The sequence below is a fragment of the Phyllobates terribilis genome, unplaced genomic scaffold (genome assembly GCF_046119375.1).
Source record: "Phyllobates terribilis strain yellow unplaced genomic scaffold, ASM4611937v1 Scaffold_366__1_contigs__length_1906876, whole genome shotgun sequence".
NCBI classification, from domain to species: Eukaryota; Metazoa; Chordata; class Amphibia; order Anura; family Dendrobatidae; genus Phyllobates; species Phyllobates terribilis.
This window is the reverse complement of record NW_027363126.1, coordinates 1,491,202-1,507,380: the sequence shown is the minus strand read 5'-3', so window position 1 is coordinate 1,507,380 and position 16,179 is coordinate 1,491,202. Positions and strand designations below refer to the sequence as shown.

The following is a 16,179-nucleotide window of genomic DNA, read 5'->3' as shown; positions in this document are numbered from 1 at the left end:
AATCAAGGCTTTTTTGTCAAGATATTGTTCCTCTGTGAAGGGAGGCATAGCCCAAAGGAATATTTTTGGCGTTTACAATGGGAATTTGAAGTTTTGGGTCCGCTTTAAACCTGACTCTGAAGGTGTTGGAGGGACCATGCATCCTCCAGCGAATTTTTCAATTGGGGGTAATAGGGGGTTTCTCCACTACCCTGGGCAACCTACCTTCTGCCGTAGTTGTTTCCGTTATGGGCATTTAAAGGAGGACTGCCAGCAAGGGGTTACCTGCAGGAACTGTAAAAGAACTGGACATGATGCAGGGGCTTGCCCTTACCCCCCTGTGTGTGATCTGTGTGGGGGTGTGGATCATACATGTAGGTCCTGCCCAAGTCTGAGTGCACAGCATACCCTTGAGAGGAGGCGTTTTGATAGGAAAATGGATGCCCTTAACATACGTGCAAAGCTCCACTCTGTGGAGGATGGTGAGGGTGCTGGTGTAATACCTCCTGTAATGCCTGTGGAAGAGGTGGAGTCCCATCCTGCTCCAGCTGATGTGCCTGCTGGGGAGAGTAGTACTGGACTGGTGGTGTCTGAGGTCCTCCAGGTGCTTGGAATGGAGGCTAATGACGCCCTTGAAGTATGCAAAGTAGCTGAGAAGCCTGAATCTGCCCAGGGGAATGCTGGGACTATTGCTGGCTTCCTGGAGAGTGAAAGTCTAGATATGGGTGCAGAGGAACTCGACTCTGATCTGATTGAAATGTCCTCATCTGATGGTGAAAGTCTGGGCAAGGAAAAGATATCTGCCATTGAGCTTGCTGCAGGCTTTCATAAAGTTTTTTCAAAAAAGGGCAGCAAAGGAGTTAAAAGGCTGAAGAAGGGGCCTTTGGAGAAGCCTTCCTTTGTGTCACGTAATGTGTTTGATGTTTTGAGTCCGGAGCCAACCATTAGTGAGGGCTCTGCTTCAGGGGTCACTGAAGACCCTATTTCTCCTGGTCAAAGTTTTCTTTCCAGTGAACAGGTGGCTGTACTGGAAGAAGTTATTCAGTTTGGCAGTAGTGGAACTTGAGTTTTTTGTCTCCATGTTCTTTTTTTTGTTTAGTGTTTTTTCATGACTTTGAAGCTGAATATTGCCTCACAGAATGTGAGGGTCTTCCAGTCGGCATACAAGCGTGCATGTGTGCTGGATTTTCTAGCTTCTAAAGGTTGTGATGTGGTATGTGTGCAAGAATGTGGTTTAAATAGGGCGCCTAAGAAGAATGAATGGGATTTTGGTGAAGTGGTGTGGTCATTCTCTCCCATAAATAAGAATGACGGAGTGGGGATTTTGATTAAAAATAGGGACATTTCTATATTGCAAAGTGTAGTTGTGGAGGAGGGTAGGTGTGTGTGCTTGATTTTGTGTTTCAGGGGGTGGAAATTTAAACTAATCAACATTTATGCACATGCTGACAAGAAGCAGAGACTTGCCCTTTTTGAGAAATTGCGTTTTTTTTTGCATGGCAGAATTCCAACTTTTGTGGTTGGTGATATTAATTGTGTCCTGGACAAAAGGGGTAGAGCTGGTTCAGTGGAATCCAAAATTGACGTGACTGGAAATCTGTGGAATCGTCTGATGTCTGATTTTTCAATGAAAGATGCTGTGGATTCTAAGCCAGGTCCCTATACATACCATGCGGAAGATGGTCGGACCGAGTCCCGTTTGGACTACTTCTTTTTTTCTTCATCTGCTGTAAAATGTGTTAATTATATTCAAGAAAGGGTGTGTTTTTCTGACCATGAGTGTTTGGTGGGGAGTTTTGAGATTGCTAATTTGTTTCATGGGCGTGGAGTATGGAAAATGAATGTTAGATTTCTGCAGGATGAAAGGATGAAAATCGAGTTTGCCAGGAAGTATGCATGTTGGGTTAGGAAAAAGAAAGGTTTTGCAAATTTGTTGGTATGGTGGGACTGGGTGAAAGTAAGGATTGGTGTGTTCTTTAGGAAAGCTGGGTATATGAGAGCTAGGAAAAGGAGATGTTTGTATAAGTGGCAAAATAGGAGGTTTTCCTATTTGCATAAATGCAAATCTTTGGGTTTGGACGTTAAGTACGAGTTGGAAAGGGCCAAGAGAGAGATAAAAGAATGGTTTGGGGAGGAGGGTAGGAAAATTATTTTGAGATCTAAAATTGAGGTGAGAGAGAAGAATGAAAAGTGTACAAGTTTCTTTTTTAAGAGGATGTGTGGGGGTGGACGCGACATGAATGTTATGTTGGACAAGAATGGTTGTGAGGTGTATGGGAAGGATGTGATTGGGGTAGTGGCTGATTATTATAAGTCTTTATATAAAAGGAAGGAGTGTGAGTTGGGTGGTTTTTTGAGTGTGATTGATAACTTTGTGCCTGTGTCTGAGTTTCCTTTCTTGTTAGGTGAAATTACGGAGGATGAGGTTAAGTATGTGGTTTCCAAGTCTGCTAAAAACAAGGCTCCAGGGGGTGATGGTATCCCTTGGGAGTTTTATGCTAAGTATTGGGAGTTTGTTGGGAAAGATCTGGTGGCTATTATGAAGTGTTTGTTTTCTGGATGTGGGATGACTGAGAGTATGAAGCAAGGTATAGTGGTATTGTTGTTCAAAAAGGGAGATAGGCGTGTGGTAGGTAATTGGCGTCCGATAACTCTTTTGAATGTTGACTACAAAATCTTTGCCAAACTTTTGGCTAACCGTATGAGAGAGGTAATTTCAAATGTTGTTATGGAGGATCAAGGGTGTGCAGTTCCAAAGAGGAGGATCCATGAGAATGTGATGTTGGTGAGAGATATGATCGGGGATTGTATGGTGAGGAAGAAAGGGGTGATTGTGTGTGTGCTTGACTTCGAGAAGGCCTTTGATAGGGTGGCACATACGTACTTGTTTTGTGTGTTAAGGAAGATGGGGTTTCCAGAGCATCTGGTTAAATTGTTGCATGGATTGTATGAAGGGGCTAAGAGCAAGATTCAGGTTAATGGTTTCTTTTCTGATAGTTTTGAGATTTTTTCTGGGGTTAGGCAGGGGTGTCCATTGTCGCCCATACTGTTCATTTGTGCAATAGAGCCTTTGCTGCAATCTATTAGGAAGGACAAAGTCTTTAGGGGACTTTTGATTCCGGGTAGTGGGGGTAAGTACGTTAAAGTTTTAGGCTATATGGATGACATTTGTATCTTGTGTGATTCTGCCTGTGAAGTGTCAAGAGTGAAGCTTTTAGTTAATGTGTTTTGTGTGGCTTCTGCTTTTAGAATTAATTGGGCCAAAAGTAAGATGAAAGGGTTTTGTTTGCAGGACAAGTTAAACGATGATGATATGGAATGTGTGGTTTCTAAAGGTGTTAGGATTTTGGGTATAGACTTTGATGATGATTTGAAGGGAAAAGAGAGTTGGGAAGAAATAGGGGGCAGAATAATTAAAAAAATTGAGTTTTGGAGGTTACGGGATTTGTCCCTTACAGGGAAGGTTTTGATAGTTAAAAGTATTATTTTGCCTATGATACTGTATGTTGCTTTGATTTTTCCTCCATCAGCTGTGACTTTGAGGAAATTAAATCGGATTCTCTTTTTGTTTTTGTGGGGGTGTAAGATGGAAAGGGCAAAACGAGAGAAGCTAATGAAAAAGACATATTATGGGGGTTTGGACTTTCCAAACTTAGAGGTTTTCATCGGATTAAATTATGTTGGGCTGTTTTGTGAGCTTTTTTTCAAGGATACCAAAGCTGCTTGTATGTTGAGGTATCAAGCAGGCTCTATGTTAGGGCGTTTGAAATGGTCTGTACAGGATTTGAGGAAGCCTTTTTCCTTTATTTGTCCTGAGTGGTATGCTTTTGTGGAAGTGTTTGTGAGAAAGTTTAGACTTGAGAGTTTTAGCATGGGTCACTTTATGAATGAGAAGAAAATGTTAAAAAGAATGTGTGTGGACAGTTTTGCTTGTGGTATTATTGGTTTGAAATCAGCTGAGTGTGAAGGTGTTTGGAGGAAACTATGTAAGTTTGATGTTTCAAATAAGCAGAAAGATTTGCTGTGGCTGTCTTGGCATGGTATATTACCGGTAAGAGCGGTTCAGAAGAAAAGGGGGTTAGTACCATCTGACAGATGTCCTAGAGTTGGATGTGGTGGTACAGAGGACATAGACCATGTTTTCTGGTTTTGTAAGCATGCAAGGGATGTATGGGGTAGTCTGGGCAAGCTTTGTTTGGAGTTGACGGGTGTAAGGGCTCTAACGGTTAAAATGGTCATGTTTGGTCTATGTAATTTGAATAAAGAGAAAGAGAGAGTATTTTGGTTGTTCTTGGCATGTGTGAAAGAGGTTCTGTGGAATACAAGGAATTTGTATGTTTATAGGAATGAGGTTCTTGAGGTAAGTGATTGTGTAAGGATGGTTTTGGATAAGTTGTATTTTTGCTATAAATGGGATGTTGAAAGGAGTTTGGATGCGGAAGGTAAATGGAAATTTTTGAAATGGAAGCACTGGGTGTAGTGTTTTTTGTGTATGGATTTCTGGTTATGGATTGTTTGGCATTGGGTGTGACTACACATTTTTATCACTCTTCAAAAATAATAAAAATTGGCCATAATGATGAGTTTCTGTTGCGTCTAGATGTGTTGTGGAGCCCTTTGGGGTAAAGCTTCGGTTCTAGATGTTTATAGAACCTGAATGGTTTTAAAAAAAAAAAAAAAAAAAATCTGTTCTTATCAGTTTAATATCTGATACGTCCCCTATCTGGGGACCATATATTAAATGGATTTTTAGAACAGGGAGATGGAAAAAGAGCTTGCTCTGTCCACTCCACGCATTGACCTGGTATTGCAGTATCTCCAGGACCGGTGCACCCCTTCTTTAATGCAGTTTCTAAAATCAGAAAGAATTGAATTCAATGTTTTTTGTTCATTTTGCTTGTTTGTCGGATTTTGGGATGGACTCTTTGGCTTTGCTTTTCTTCTCCTCATTGGATTTTTCATGTTCAAAGTTGCAGAAGCCAGATTACAAGCTCATTTTGGTTCAACTTCAGCAACTGTGCATTGCATTGCCATGTAATGTGATGCAATGCTATCTTTCTAGCTCTCCCTTTTTACTTCCTTTTGGATAAACAGACATATTAGGCAAGCATTTTGGAGCTTTCACCTAAATAACTACAGGTGGTGAGATAAGCTGCACAATATAATTGACCTTTCAGTATATTGTTGCACACACACCATCTATTTAGCAAATGCCCTTGTTATCAACAGCAGCCTTTTAAACTCACCTGAGCTAACAGGTATGTGCGCTGGTTACTCTGTTGCGCTTAAAATTTCTTTTTTGGTTTGCTACAATGCCTTTTCTGAAACGTTGTCTCCTTCTGCTGGAACACTGACTTCTTTCATTTAATGCCTGCAGACTATAAAAGAGAACCCAACCCAAAAAGTTTGGTTGATTAGTCTGTGGCATTCTGTTAAACTGTTGCTTATGGCGGTCTCTGTGAGCTTCTCAGCGACATTCAGCCAGCCAGGTATCCTGCCTGCAGTAGATGGAATGTGGCAATGGAACGCTGGCTGCGCGTGTCATAATAGGCTCTGAGCCTTTATATACCTGTGCACAGCAGCAGCCACCTTCAGTCTGCTGCTGGACAGCCAGCAGCAGCAGCAGCAGGAGAGGTATGTAATCAGGAGCCCTCCTGCTAAGGGTAGACAGCTGCTCGTTCCACCCCACCCCCCGCCTTAATTGGTTCTCCTCCCTTCCAACGGTGTTGAGGCGGGTGGGAACAGCAGGGGGTGAAGGTGCTGTGTTTAAAGAGGTGGAGTTATGCAGATCTAAAACGCGTGGATTGCAGCAGCAGCAAGCCGAAAAGTGCAGGCATGTAAGGGATCTAGAGGTTGACAACATGTCTTCTTAACGGGAGTCCAGGAGCTCATCTCCACAAATGGACTTTTCAGGATCCTTGGGTGGCTCCGTAGTTTGAAACCAATTCTGGTTATCGCTTCTCGGCCTTTTGGCTAAGATCAAGTGTAGTATCTTTTGAAAAGGCAGTTTTGTCCTTGGGCTGCCCTAGTAAATTGATGCATATTACACACTGGTTTGGTGCACTTGTTAGTACGCCAGGTGGCTCATAGAGTTATCTGATGGAAAACATGGCCCTCCAGGATCGAAGTCACTAGGCTGGGTAAGTGTGAGGGCTTTGGAGCAATGTGCCCCAGGAGTAGGCGCCCTGGTGGGAGTCCAAGCTTACTGGGACTGGGAACCCCAGAAAGACTTGGCTTCGTAGCACGCCGCACCTTTGCCAATCATACTTTCTGAGCAACCCCCCCTATTCCTGGCCTCCGGGCTAGGAAGGGGAATTTTTATAAACCCCGTCGGAGGTCCGGTCAGCTTTGGGCTGAGAAACCAACACAGGCTCCAGCTCCACTAGGGTGGCAGCCTAGATGGAAGCTGGGAGCACGAAAACGGCTCTTCTCCGGCTTCGGCTAGGGAGAGCATCGGAGATCCCTGACCCTCGCTGTGGCCTTCTGGCTCGGAGGGATGGGGATGGTTTATTGGGGACCCTCTCCTCCGGGAAGGGTCCACATGAATCCTCGCCTCGTGCGCTGTTTTGGTGTGACTTCGGTCACATTTTTCAGTGCCTTGGATGCAGCTTCAATCAAAATCTGTTCTTATCAGTTTAATATCTGATACGTCCCCTATCTGGGGACCATATATTAAATGGATTTTTAGAACAGGGAGATGGAAAAAGAGCTTGCTCTGTCCACTCCACGCATTGACCTGGTATTGCAGTATCTCCAGGACCGGTGCACCCCTTCTTTAATGCAGTTTCTAAAATCAGAAAGAATTGAATTCAATGTTTTTTGTTCATTTTGCTTGTTTGTCGGATTTTGGGATGGACTCTTTGGCTTTGCTTTTCTTCTCCTCATTGGATTTTTCATGTTCAAAGTTGCAGAAGCCAGATTACAAGCTCATTTTGGTTCAACTTCAGCAACTGTGCATTGCATTGCCATGTAATGTGATGCAATGCTATCTTTCTAGCTCTCCCTTTTTACTTCCTTTTGGATAAACAGACATATTAGGCAAGCATTTTGGAGCTTTCACCTAAATAACTACAGGTGGTGAGATAAGCTGCACAATATAATTGACCTTTCAGTATATTGTTGCACACACACCATCTATTTAGCAAATGCCCTTGTTATCAACAGCAGCCTTTTAAACTCACCTGAGCTAACAGGTATGTGCGCTGGTTACTCTGCTGCGCTTAAAATTTCTTTTTTGGTTTGCTACAATGCCTTTTCTGAAACGTTGTCTCCTTCTGCTGGAACACTGACTTCTTTCATTTAATGCCTGCAGACTATAAAAGAGAAGCCAACCCAAAAAGTTTGGTTGATTAGTCTGTGGCATTCTGTTAAACTGTTGCTTATGGCGGTCTCTGTGAGCTTCTCAGCGACATTCAGCCAGCCAGGTATCCTGCCTGCAGTAGATGGAATGTGGCAATGGAACGCTGGCTGCGTGTGTCATAATAGGCTCTGAGCCTTTATATACCTGTGCACAGCAGCAGCCACCTTCAGTCTGCTGCTGGACAGCCAGCAGCAGCAGCAGCAGGAGAGGTTTGTAATCAGGAGCCCTCCTGCTAAGGGTAGACAGCTGCTCGTTCCACCCCACCCCCCGCCTTAATTGGTTCTCCTCCCTTCCAACGGTGTTGAGGCGGGTGGGAACAGCAGGGGGTGAAGGTGCTGTGTTTAAAGAGGTGGAGTTATGCAGATCTAAAACGCGTGGATTGCAGCAGCAGCAAGCCGAAAAGTGCAGGCATGTAAGGGATCTAGAGGTTGACAACATGTCTTCTTAACTGGAGTCCAGGAGCTCATCTCCACAAATGGACTTTTCAGGATCCTTGGGTGGCTCCGTAGTTTGAAACCAATTCTGGTTATCGCTTCTCAGCCTTTTGGCTAAGATCAAGTGTAGTATCTGTTCTTATCAGTTTAATATCTGATACGTCCCCTATCTGGGGACCATATATTAAATGGATTTTTAGAACAGGGAGATGGAAAAAGAGCTTGCTCTGTCCACTCCACGCATTGACCTGGTATTGCAGTATCTCCAGGACCGGTGCACCCCTTCTTTAATGCAGTTTCTAAAATCAGAAAGAATTGAATTCAATGTTTTTTGTTCATTTTGCTTGTTTGTCGGATTTTGGGATGGACTTTTTGGCTTTGCTTTTCTTCTCCTCATTGGATTTTTCATGTTCAAAGTTGCAGAAGCCAGATTACAAGCTCATTTTGGTTCAACTTCAGCAACTGTGCATTGCATTGCCATGTAATGTGATGCAATGCTATCTTTCTAGCTCTCCCTTTTTACTTCCTTTTGGATAAACAGACATATTAGGCAAGCATTTTGGAGCTTTCACCTAAATAACTACAGGTGGTGAGATAAGCTGCACAATATAATTGACCTTTCAGTATATTGTTGCACACACACCATCTATTTAGCAAATGCCCTTGTTATCAACAGCAGCCTTTTAAACTCACCTGAGCTAACAGGTATGTGCGCTGGTTACTCTGCTGCGCTTAAAATTTCTTTTTTGGTTTGCTACAATGCCTTTTCTGAAACGTTGTCTCCTTCTGCTGGAACACTGACTTCTTTCATTTAATGCCTGCAGACTATAAAAGAGAACCCAACCCAAAAAGTTTGGTTGATTAGTCTGTGGCATTCTGTTAAACTGTTGCTTATGGCGGTCTCTGTGAGCTTCTCAGCGACATTCAGCCAGCCAGGTATCCTGCCTGCAGTAGATGGAATGTGGCAATGGAACGCTGGCTGCGCGTGTCATAATAGGCTCTGAGCCTTTATATACCTGTGCACAGCAGCAGCCACCTTCAGTCTGCTGCTGGACAGCCAGCAGCAGCAGCAGGAGAGGTATGTAATCAGGAGCCCTCCTGCTAAGGGTAGACAGCTGCTCGTTCCACCCCACCCCCCGCCTTAATTGGTTCTCCTCCCTTCCAACGGTGTTGAGGCGGGTGGGAACAGCAGGGGGTGAAGGTGCTGTGTTTAAAGAGGTGGAGTTATGCAGATCTAAAACGCGTGGATTGCAGCAGCAGCAAGCCGAAAAGTGCAGGCATGTAAGGGATCTAGAGGTTGACAACATGTCTTCTTAACGGGAGTCCAGGAGCTCATCTCCACAAATGGACTTTTCAGGATCCTTGGGTGGCTCCGTAGTTTGAAACCAATTCTGGTTATCGCTTCTCGGCCTTTTGGCTAAGATCAAGTGTAGTATCTGTTCTTATCAGTTTAATATCTGATACGTCCCCTATCTGGGGACCATATATTAAATGGATTTTTAGAACAGGGAGATGGAAAAAGAGCTTGCTCTGTCCACTCCACGCATTGACCTGGTATTGCAGTATCTCCAGGACCGGTGCACCCCTTCTTTAATGCAGTTTCTAAAATCAGAAAGAATTGAATTCAATGTTTTTTGTTCATTTTGCTTGTTTGTCGGATTTTGGGATGGACTCTTTGGCTTTGCTTTTCTTCTCCTCATTGGATTTTTCATGTTCAAAGTTGCAGAAGCCAGATTACAAGCTCATTTTGGTTCAACTTCAGCAACTGTGCATTGCATTGCCATGTAATGTGATGCAATGCTATCTTTCTAGCTCTCCCTTTTTACTTCCTTTTGGATAAACAGACATATTAGGCAAGCATTTTGGAGCTTTCACCTAAATAACTACAGGTGGTGAGATAAGCTGCACAATATAATTGACCTTTCAGTATATTGTTGCACACACACCATCTATTTAGCAAATGCCCTTGTTATCAACAGCAGCCTTTTAAACTCACCTGAGCTAACAGGTATGTGCGCTGGTTACTCTGCTGCGCTTAAAATTTCTTTTTTGGTTTGCTACAATGCCTTTTCTGAAACGTTGTCTCCTTCTGCTGGAACACTGACTTCTTTCATTTAATGCCTGCAGACTATAAAAGAGAACCCAACCCAAAAAGTTTGGTTGATTAGTCTGTGGCATTCTGTTAAACTGTTGCTTATGGCGGTCTCTGTGAGCTTCTCAGCGACATTCAGCCAGCCAGGTATCCTGCCTGCAGTAGATGGAATGTGGCAATGGAACGCTGGCTGCGCGTGTCATAATAGGCTCTGAGCCTTTATATACCTGTGCACAGCAGCAGCCACCTTCAGTCTGCTGCTGGACAGCCAGCAGCAGCAGCAGCAGGAGAGGTATGTAATCAGGAGCCCTCCTGCTAAGGGTAGACAGCTGCTCGTTCCACCCCACCCCCCGCCTTAATTGGTTCTCCTCCCTTCCAACGGTGTTGAGGCGGGTGGGAACAGCAGGGGGTGAAGGTGCTGTGTTTAAAGAGGTGGAGTTATGCAGATCTAAAACGCGTGGATTGCAGCAGCAGCAAGCCGAAAAGTGCAGGCATGTAAGGGATCTAGAGGTTGACAACATGTCTTCTTAACGGGAGTCCAGGAGCTCATCTCCACAAATGGACTTTTCAGGATCCTTGGGTGGCTCCGTAGTTTGAAACCAATTCTGGTTATCGCTTCTCGGCCTTTTGGCTAAGATCAAGTGTAGTATCTGTTCTTATCAGTTTAATATCTGATACGTCCCCTATCTGGGGACCATATATTAAATGGATTTTTAGAACAGGGAGATGGAAAAAGAGCTTGCTCTGTCCACTCCACGCATTGACCTGGTATTGCAGTATCTCCAGGACCGGTGCACCCCTTCTTTAATGCAGTTTCTAAAATCAGAAAGAATTGAATTCAATGTTTTTTGTTCATTTTGCTTGTTTGTCGGATTTTGGGATGGACTCTTTGGCTTTGCTTTTCTTCTCCTCATTGGATTTTTCATGTTCAAAGTTGCAGAAGCCAGATTACAAGCTCATTTTGGTTCAACTTCAGCAACTGTGCATTGCATTGCCATGTAATGTGATGCAATGCTATCTTTCTAGCTCTCCGTTTTTACTTCCTTTTGGATAAACAGACATATTAGGCAAGCATTTTGGAGCTTTCACCTAAATAACTACAGGTGGTGAGATAAGCTGCACAATATAATTGACCTTTCAGTATATTGTTGCACACACACCATCTATTTAGCAAATGCCCTTGTTATCAACAGCAGCCTTTTAAACTCACCTGAGCTAACAGGTATGTGCGCTGGTTACTCTGCTGCGCTTAAAATTTCTTTTTTGGTTTGCTACAATGCCTTTTCTGAAACGTTGTCTCCTTCTGCTGGAACACTGACTTCTTTCATTTAATGCCTGCAGACTATAAAAGAGAACCCAACCCAAAAAGTTTGGTTGATTAGTCTGTGGCATTCTGTTAAACTGTTGCTTATGGCGGTCTCTGTGAGCTTCTCAGCGACATTCAGCCAGCCAGGTATCCTGCCTGCAGTAGATGGAATGTGGCAATGGAACGCTGGCTGCGCGTGTCATAATAGGCTCTGAGCCTTTATATACCTGTGCACAGCAGCAGCCACCTTCAGTCTGCTGCTGGACAGCCAGCAGCAGCAGCAGCAGGAGAGGTATGTAATCAGGAGCCCTCCTGCTAAGGGTAGACAGCTGCTCGTTCCACCCCACCCCCCGCCTTAATTGGTTCTCCTCCCTTCCAACGGTGTTGAGGCGGGTGGGAACAGCAGGGGGTGAAGGTGCTGTGTTTAAAGAGGTGGAGTTATGCAGATCTAAAACGCGTGGATTGCAGCAGCAGCAAGCCGAAAAGTGCAGGCATGTAAGGGATCTAGAGGTTGACAACATGTCTTCTTAACGGGAGTCCAGGAGCTCATCTCCACAAATGGACTTTTCAGGATCCTTGGGTGGCTCCGTAGTTTGAAACCAATTCTGGTTATCGCTTCTCGGCCTTTTGGCTAAGATCAAGTGTAGTATCTGTTCTTATCAGTTTAATATCTGATACGTCCCCTATCTGGGGACCATATATTAAATGGATTTTTAGAACAGGGAGATGGAAAAAGAGCTTGCTCTGTCCACTCCACGCATTGACCTGGTATTGCAGTATCTCCAGGACCGGTGCACCCCTTCTTTAATGCAGTTTCTAAAATCAGAAAGAATTGAATTCAATGTTTTTTGTTCATTTTGCTTGTTTGTCGGATTTTGGGATGGACTCTTTGGCTTTGCTTTTCTTCTCCTCATTGGATTTTTCATGTTCAAAGTTGCAGAAGCCAGATTACAAGCTCATTTTGGTTCAACTTCAGCAACTGTGCATTGCATTGCCATGTAATGTGATGCAATGCTATCTTTCTAGCTCTCCCTTTTTACTTCCTTTTGGATAAACAGACATATTAGGCAAGCATTTTGGAGCTTTCACCTAAATAACTACAGGTGGTGAGATAAGCTGCACAATATAATTGACCTTTCAGTATATTGTTGCACACACACCATCTATTTAGCAAATGCCCTTGTTATCAACAGCAGCCTTTTAAACTCACCTGAGCTAACAGGTATGTGCGCTGGTTACTCTGCTGCGCTTAAAATTTCTTTTTTGGTTTGCTACAATGCCTTTTCTGAAACGTTGTCTCCTTCTGCTGGAACACTGACTTCTTTCATTTAATGCCTGCAGACTATAAAAGAGAACCCAACCCAAAAAGTTTGGTTGATTAGTCTGTGGCATTCTGTTAAACTGTTGCTTATGGCGGTCTCTGTGAGCTTCTCAGCGACATTCAGCCAGCCAGGTATCCTGCCTGCAGTAGATGGAATGTGGCAATGGAACGCTGGCTGCGCGTGTCATAATAGGCTCTGAGCCTTTATATACCTGTGCACAGCAGCAGCCACCTTCAGTCTGCTGCTGGACAGCCAGCAGCAGCAGCAGCAGGAGAGGTATGTAATCAGGAGCCCTCCTGCTAAGGGTAGACAGCTGCTCGTTCCACCCCACCCCCCGCCTTAATTGGTTCTCCTCCCTTCCAACGGTGTTGAGGCGGGTGGGAACAGCAGGGGGTGAAGGTGCTGTGTTTAAAGAGGTGGAGTTATGCAGATCTAAAATGCGTGGATTGCAGCAGCAGCAAGCCGAAAAGTGCAGGCATGTAAGGGATCTAGAGGTTGACAACATGTCTTCTTAACGGGAGTCCAGGAGCTCATCTCCACAAATGGACTTTTCAGGATCCTTGGGTGGCTCCGTAGTTTGAAACCAATTCTGGTTATCGCTTCTCGGCCTTTTGGCTAAGATCAAGTGTAGTATCTTTTGAAAAGGCGGTTTTGGATGTTGGCCGCCCTAGTAGATTGATACATTATGCACACTGGGGTTTAGGCGCTTGTTAGTACGCCAGGTGGCTAATATAGTCATCTGGTGGAAAGCATGGCCCCCCAGGATCGACGCCATTGGGCCGGGGAAGATCGAAAGCCCGAAGTGTGAAGTGCCCCAGGAGTGGTGACCCTGGGGTGCCTTAACTCACTGGGATTGGGAACCCCACTTGAGTTTATGGCACATTTGCACTAGCACTTCAATATTTCTTTCTTCACACACACCCTTATTCCGGGCCTTCTGGCCTTAGGATGGGGAATTTTTCAATTCCCGGTCGAAGGTCCGGGCAGTATTATACTGTGAAACCTTCACTATTTATTTAATTTCTTTGTCACTGTGTGTCCACTTATTCACGTGTGTCACGTCCTACTAGGATTTTGTCGGGATGCGGTTCCCTTACGGGTTCCTCTCTTGGCAGGTCTAGGGGGGGAGTGTGTGGCCATCAGGTTCCGCTCCCCCCTGAACCCCCCTGGCTCTCCTCTTTCGGGAGGAGAGCGTTGTTGGCTCCCCTCTTCCGGGAGGGGAGCACAGTCTTTGGCTCCCAGTGCCTTGCTCGGGTGAGAACTCGGGCAGGTGCTGGGGGTAAGATTGGGTCGCCTCTGGCTTCGGCTGGAGGTGGCTTTTTGTCCCTGTTCCTCGCTGTGGCCTTTTGGCTCGGAGGGACGGGGAATGGTTTGGGGGACCCTTCTCCTTTTGGAGAGGGTTTCAAGAAGACCAGCATCCTAGTGCACTTTTTTTGTGGCACTTGTCACTTTTTTAAGCGCACTCGGGTTTTGTACACGAATTCGGGCTAAAAAAAAAAAAAAGAAAAAAAAAAAAAAAAAAATCTGTTCTTATCAGTTTAATATCTGATACGTCCCCTATCTGGGGACCATATATTAAATGGATTTTTAGAACAGGGAGATGGAAAAAGAGCTTGCTCTGTCCACTCCACGCATTGACCTGGTATTGCAGTATCTCCAGGACCGGTGCACCCCTTCTTTAATGCAGTTTCTAAAATCAGAAAGAATTGAATTCAATGTTTTTTGTTCATTTTGCTTGTTTGTCGGATTTTGGGATGGACTCTTTGGCTTTGCTTTTCTTCTCCTCATTGGATTTTTCATGTTCAAAGTTGCAGAAGCCAGATTACAAGCTCATTTTGGTTCAACTTCAGCAACTGTGCATTGCATTGCCATGTAATGTGATGCAATGCTATCTTTCTAGCTCTCCCTTTTTACTTCCTTTTGGATAAACAGACATATTAGGCAAGCATTTTGGAGCTTTCACCTAAATAACTACAGGTGGTGAGATAAGCTGCACAATATAATTGAACTTTCAGTATATTGTTGCACACACACCATCTATTTAGCAAATGCCCTTGTTATCAACAGCAGCCTTTTAAACTCACCTGAGCTAACAGGTATGTGCGCTGGTTACTCTGCTGCGCTTAAAATTTCTTTTTTGGTTTGCTACAATGCCTTTTCTGAAACGTTGTCTCCTTCTGCTGGAACACTGACTTCTTTCATTTAATGCCTGCAGACTATAAAAGAGAACCCAACCCAAAAAGTTTGGTTGATTAGTCTGTGGCATTCTGTTAAACTGTTGCTTATGGCGGTCTCTGTGAGCTTCTCAGCGACATTCAGCCAGCCAGGTATCCTGCCTGCAGTAGATGGAATGTGGCAATGGAATGCTGGCTGCGCGTGTCATAATAGGCTCTGAGCCTTTATATACCTGTGCACAGCAGCAGCCACCTTCAGTCTGCTGCTGGACAGCCAGCAGCAGCAGCAGCAGGAGAGGTATGTAATCAGGAGCCCTCCTGCTAAGGGTAGACAGCTGCTCGTTCCACCCCACCCCCCGCCTTAATTGGTTCTCCTCCCTTCCAACGGTGTTGAGGCGGGTGGGAACAGCAGGGGGTGAAGGTGCTGTGTTTAAAGAGGTGGAGTTATGCAGATCTAAAACGCGTGGATTGCAGCAGCAGCAAGCCGAAAAGTGCAGGCATGTAAGGGATCTAGAGGTTGACAACATGTCTTCTTAACGGGAGTCCAGGAGCTCATCTCCACAAATGGACTTTTCAGGATCCTTGGGTGGCTCCGTAGTTTGAAACCAATTCTGGTTATCGCTTCTCGGCCTTTTGGCTAAGATCAAGTGTAGTATCTGTTCTTATCAGTTTAATATCTGATACGTCCCCTATCTGGGGACCATATATTAAATGATTGATGTATGATTGTTCAGAGCAAATTCGGCAAGTGGCAGAAACTCAGACCACCCCTCTTGATTGTCTGCCACAAAACAACGCAAGATCTGCTCAACATCCTGGTTTTTCCTTTCTGTCTGGCCATTAGATTCAGGATGATATCCGGACGAAAACGACAAATGAATTCCCAACCTGTCACAAAAGGCACGCCAAAAACGAGCCACGAACTGAGGACCCCTATCAGAAACAATGTCAGTAGGAACGCCATGAAGTCTGACAATTTCCTTGACAAAGGCCTTAGCGAGAGTTTTAGCGCAGGGCAGTTTGATGAAGGGAACCAAGTGACACATCTTGCTAAAACGGTCCACGACCACCCAGATGACAGTAAAACCCTCAGAGGGGGGAAGGTCAGTTATAAAGTCCATAGCCAAATGTGTCCAAGGAGCACTGGGGACCTCCAAAGGACAAAGTAACCCCGCAGCAGGAGTATGTGAGGACTTAGATCTAGCACATATAGTACATTGGCGCACCCACTTAATGACTTCCTTCTGCCATCCAGGCCACCAAAAACTGCGACCCACCAGTCTCTTGGTCTCAGAGATTCCGGGATGACCTGCCAACCGAGATTCGTGACACTCAACAAACAAATCTCTCCTAAAGGTCCCAGGCACAAACAACCTCCCATGAGGAGTGTTAGATGGGGCATTCTCCTGAGCTTTAAGAATCTCATCTTCCAAAACGGAGTCTAAAGCAGCTATCACAACACCTTCTTGTAAAATGTTTTCCTCTTTCTCAGCACCGACTATGGGAGAAAAA

General features: G+C 44.7%; 4 non-coding genes and 6 pseudogenes across 4 annotated transcripts; all 10 read left to right on the top strand.

The window, feature by feature from the left end:
- Positions 1 to 4,636: 4,636 nt before the first annotated feature.
- LOC141223043 (U2 spliceosomal RNA) lies at positions 4,637 to 4,817 on the top strand (annotated as a pseudogene).
- Positions 4,818 to 5,932: 1,115 nt separating this feature from the next.
- On the top strand, positions 5,933 to 6,048 carry LOC141223084 (U2 spliceosomal RNA; annotated as a pseudogene).
- Positions 6,049 to 6,572: 524 nt separating this feature from the next.
- LOC141223029 (U2 spliceosomal RNA) lies at positions 6,573 to 6,752 on the top strand (annotated as a pseudogene).
- A 1,115-nt stretch (positions 6,753 to 7,867) lies between these two features.
- Positions 7,868 to 8,058, top strand: LOC141222991 (U2 spliceosomal RNA). Its single transcript, XR_012290705.1, has one exon. It is a non-coding gene; the product is annotated as a U2 spliceosomal RNA (small nuclear RNA).
- Positions 8,059 to 9,170: 1,112 nt separating this feature from the next.
- Positions 9,171 to 9,361, top strand: LOC141222909 (U2 spliceosomal RNA). The gene has a single exon (XR_012290625.1). It is a non-coding gene; the product is annotated as a U2 spliceosomal RNA (small nuclear RNA).
- Positions 9,362 to 10,476: 1,115 nt separating this feature from the next.
- On the top strand, positions 10,477 to 10,667 carry LOC141223131 (U2 spliceosomal RNA). The gene has a single exon (XR_012290801.1). It is a non-coding gene; the product is annotated as a U2 spliceosomal RNA (small nuclear RNA).
- A 1,115-nt stretch (positions 10,668 to 11,782) lies between these two features.
- Positions 11,783 to 11,973, top strand: LOC141223120 (U2 spliceosomal RNA). Its single transcript, XR_012290790.1, has one exon. It is a non-coding gene; the product is annotated as a U2 spliceosomal RNA (small nuclear RNA).
- A 1,115-nt stretch (positions 11,974 to 13,088) lies between these two features.
- Positions 13,089 to 13,180, top strand: LOC141223087 (U2 spliceosomal RNA; annotated as a pseudogene).
- A 760-nt stretch (positions 13,181 to 13,940) lies between these two features.
- LOC141223071 (U2 spliceosomal RNA) lies at positions 13,941 to 14,169 on the top strand (annotated as a pseudogene).
- Positions 14,170 to 15,284: 1,115 nt separating this feature from the next.
- LOC141223061 (U2 spliceosomal RNA) lies at positions 15,285 to 15,460 on the top strand (annotated as a pseudogene).
- The last annotated feature ends 719 nt before the right edge of the window (positions 15,461 to 16,179 follow it).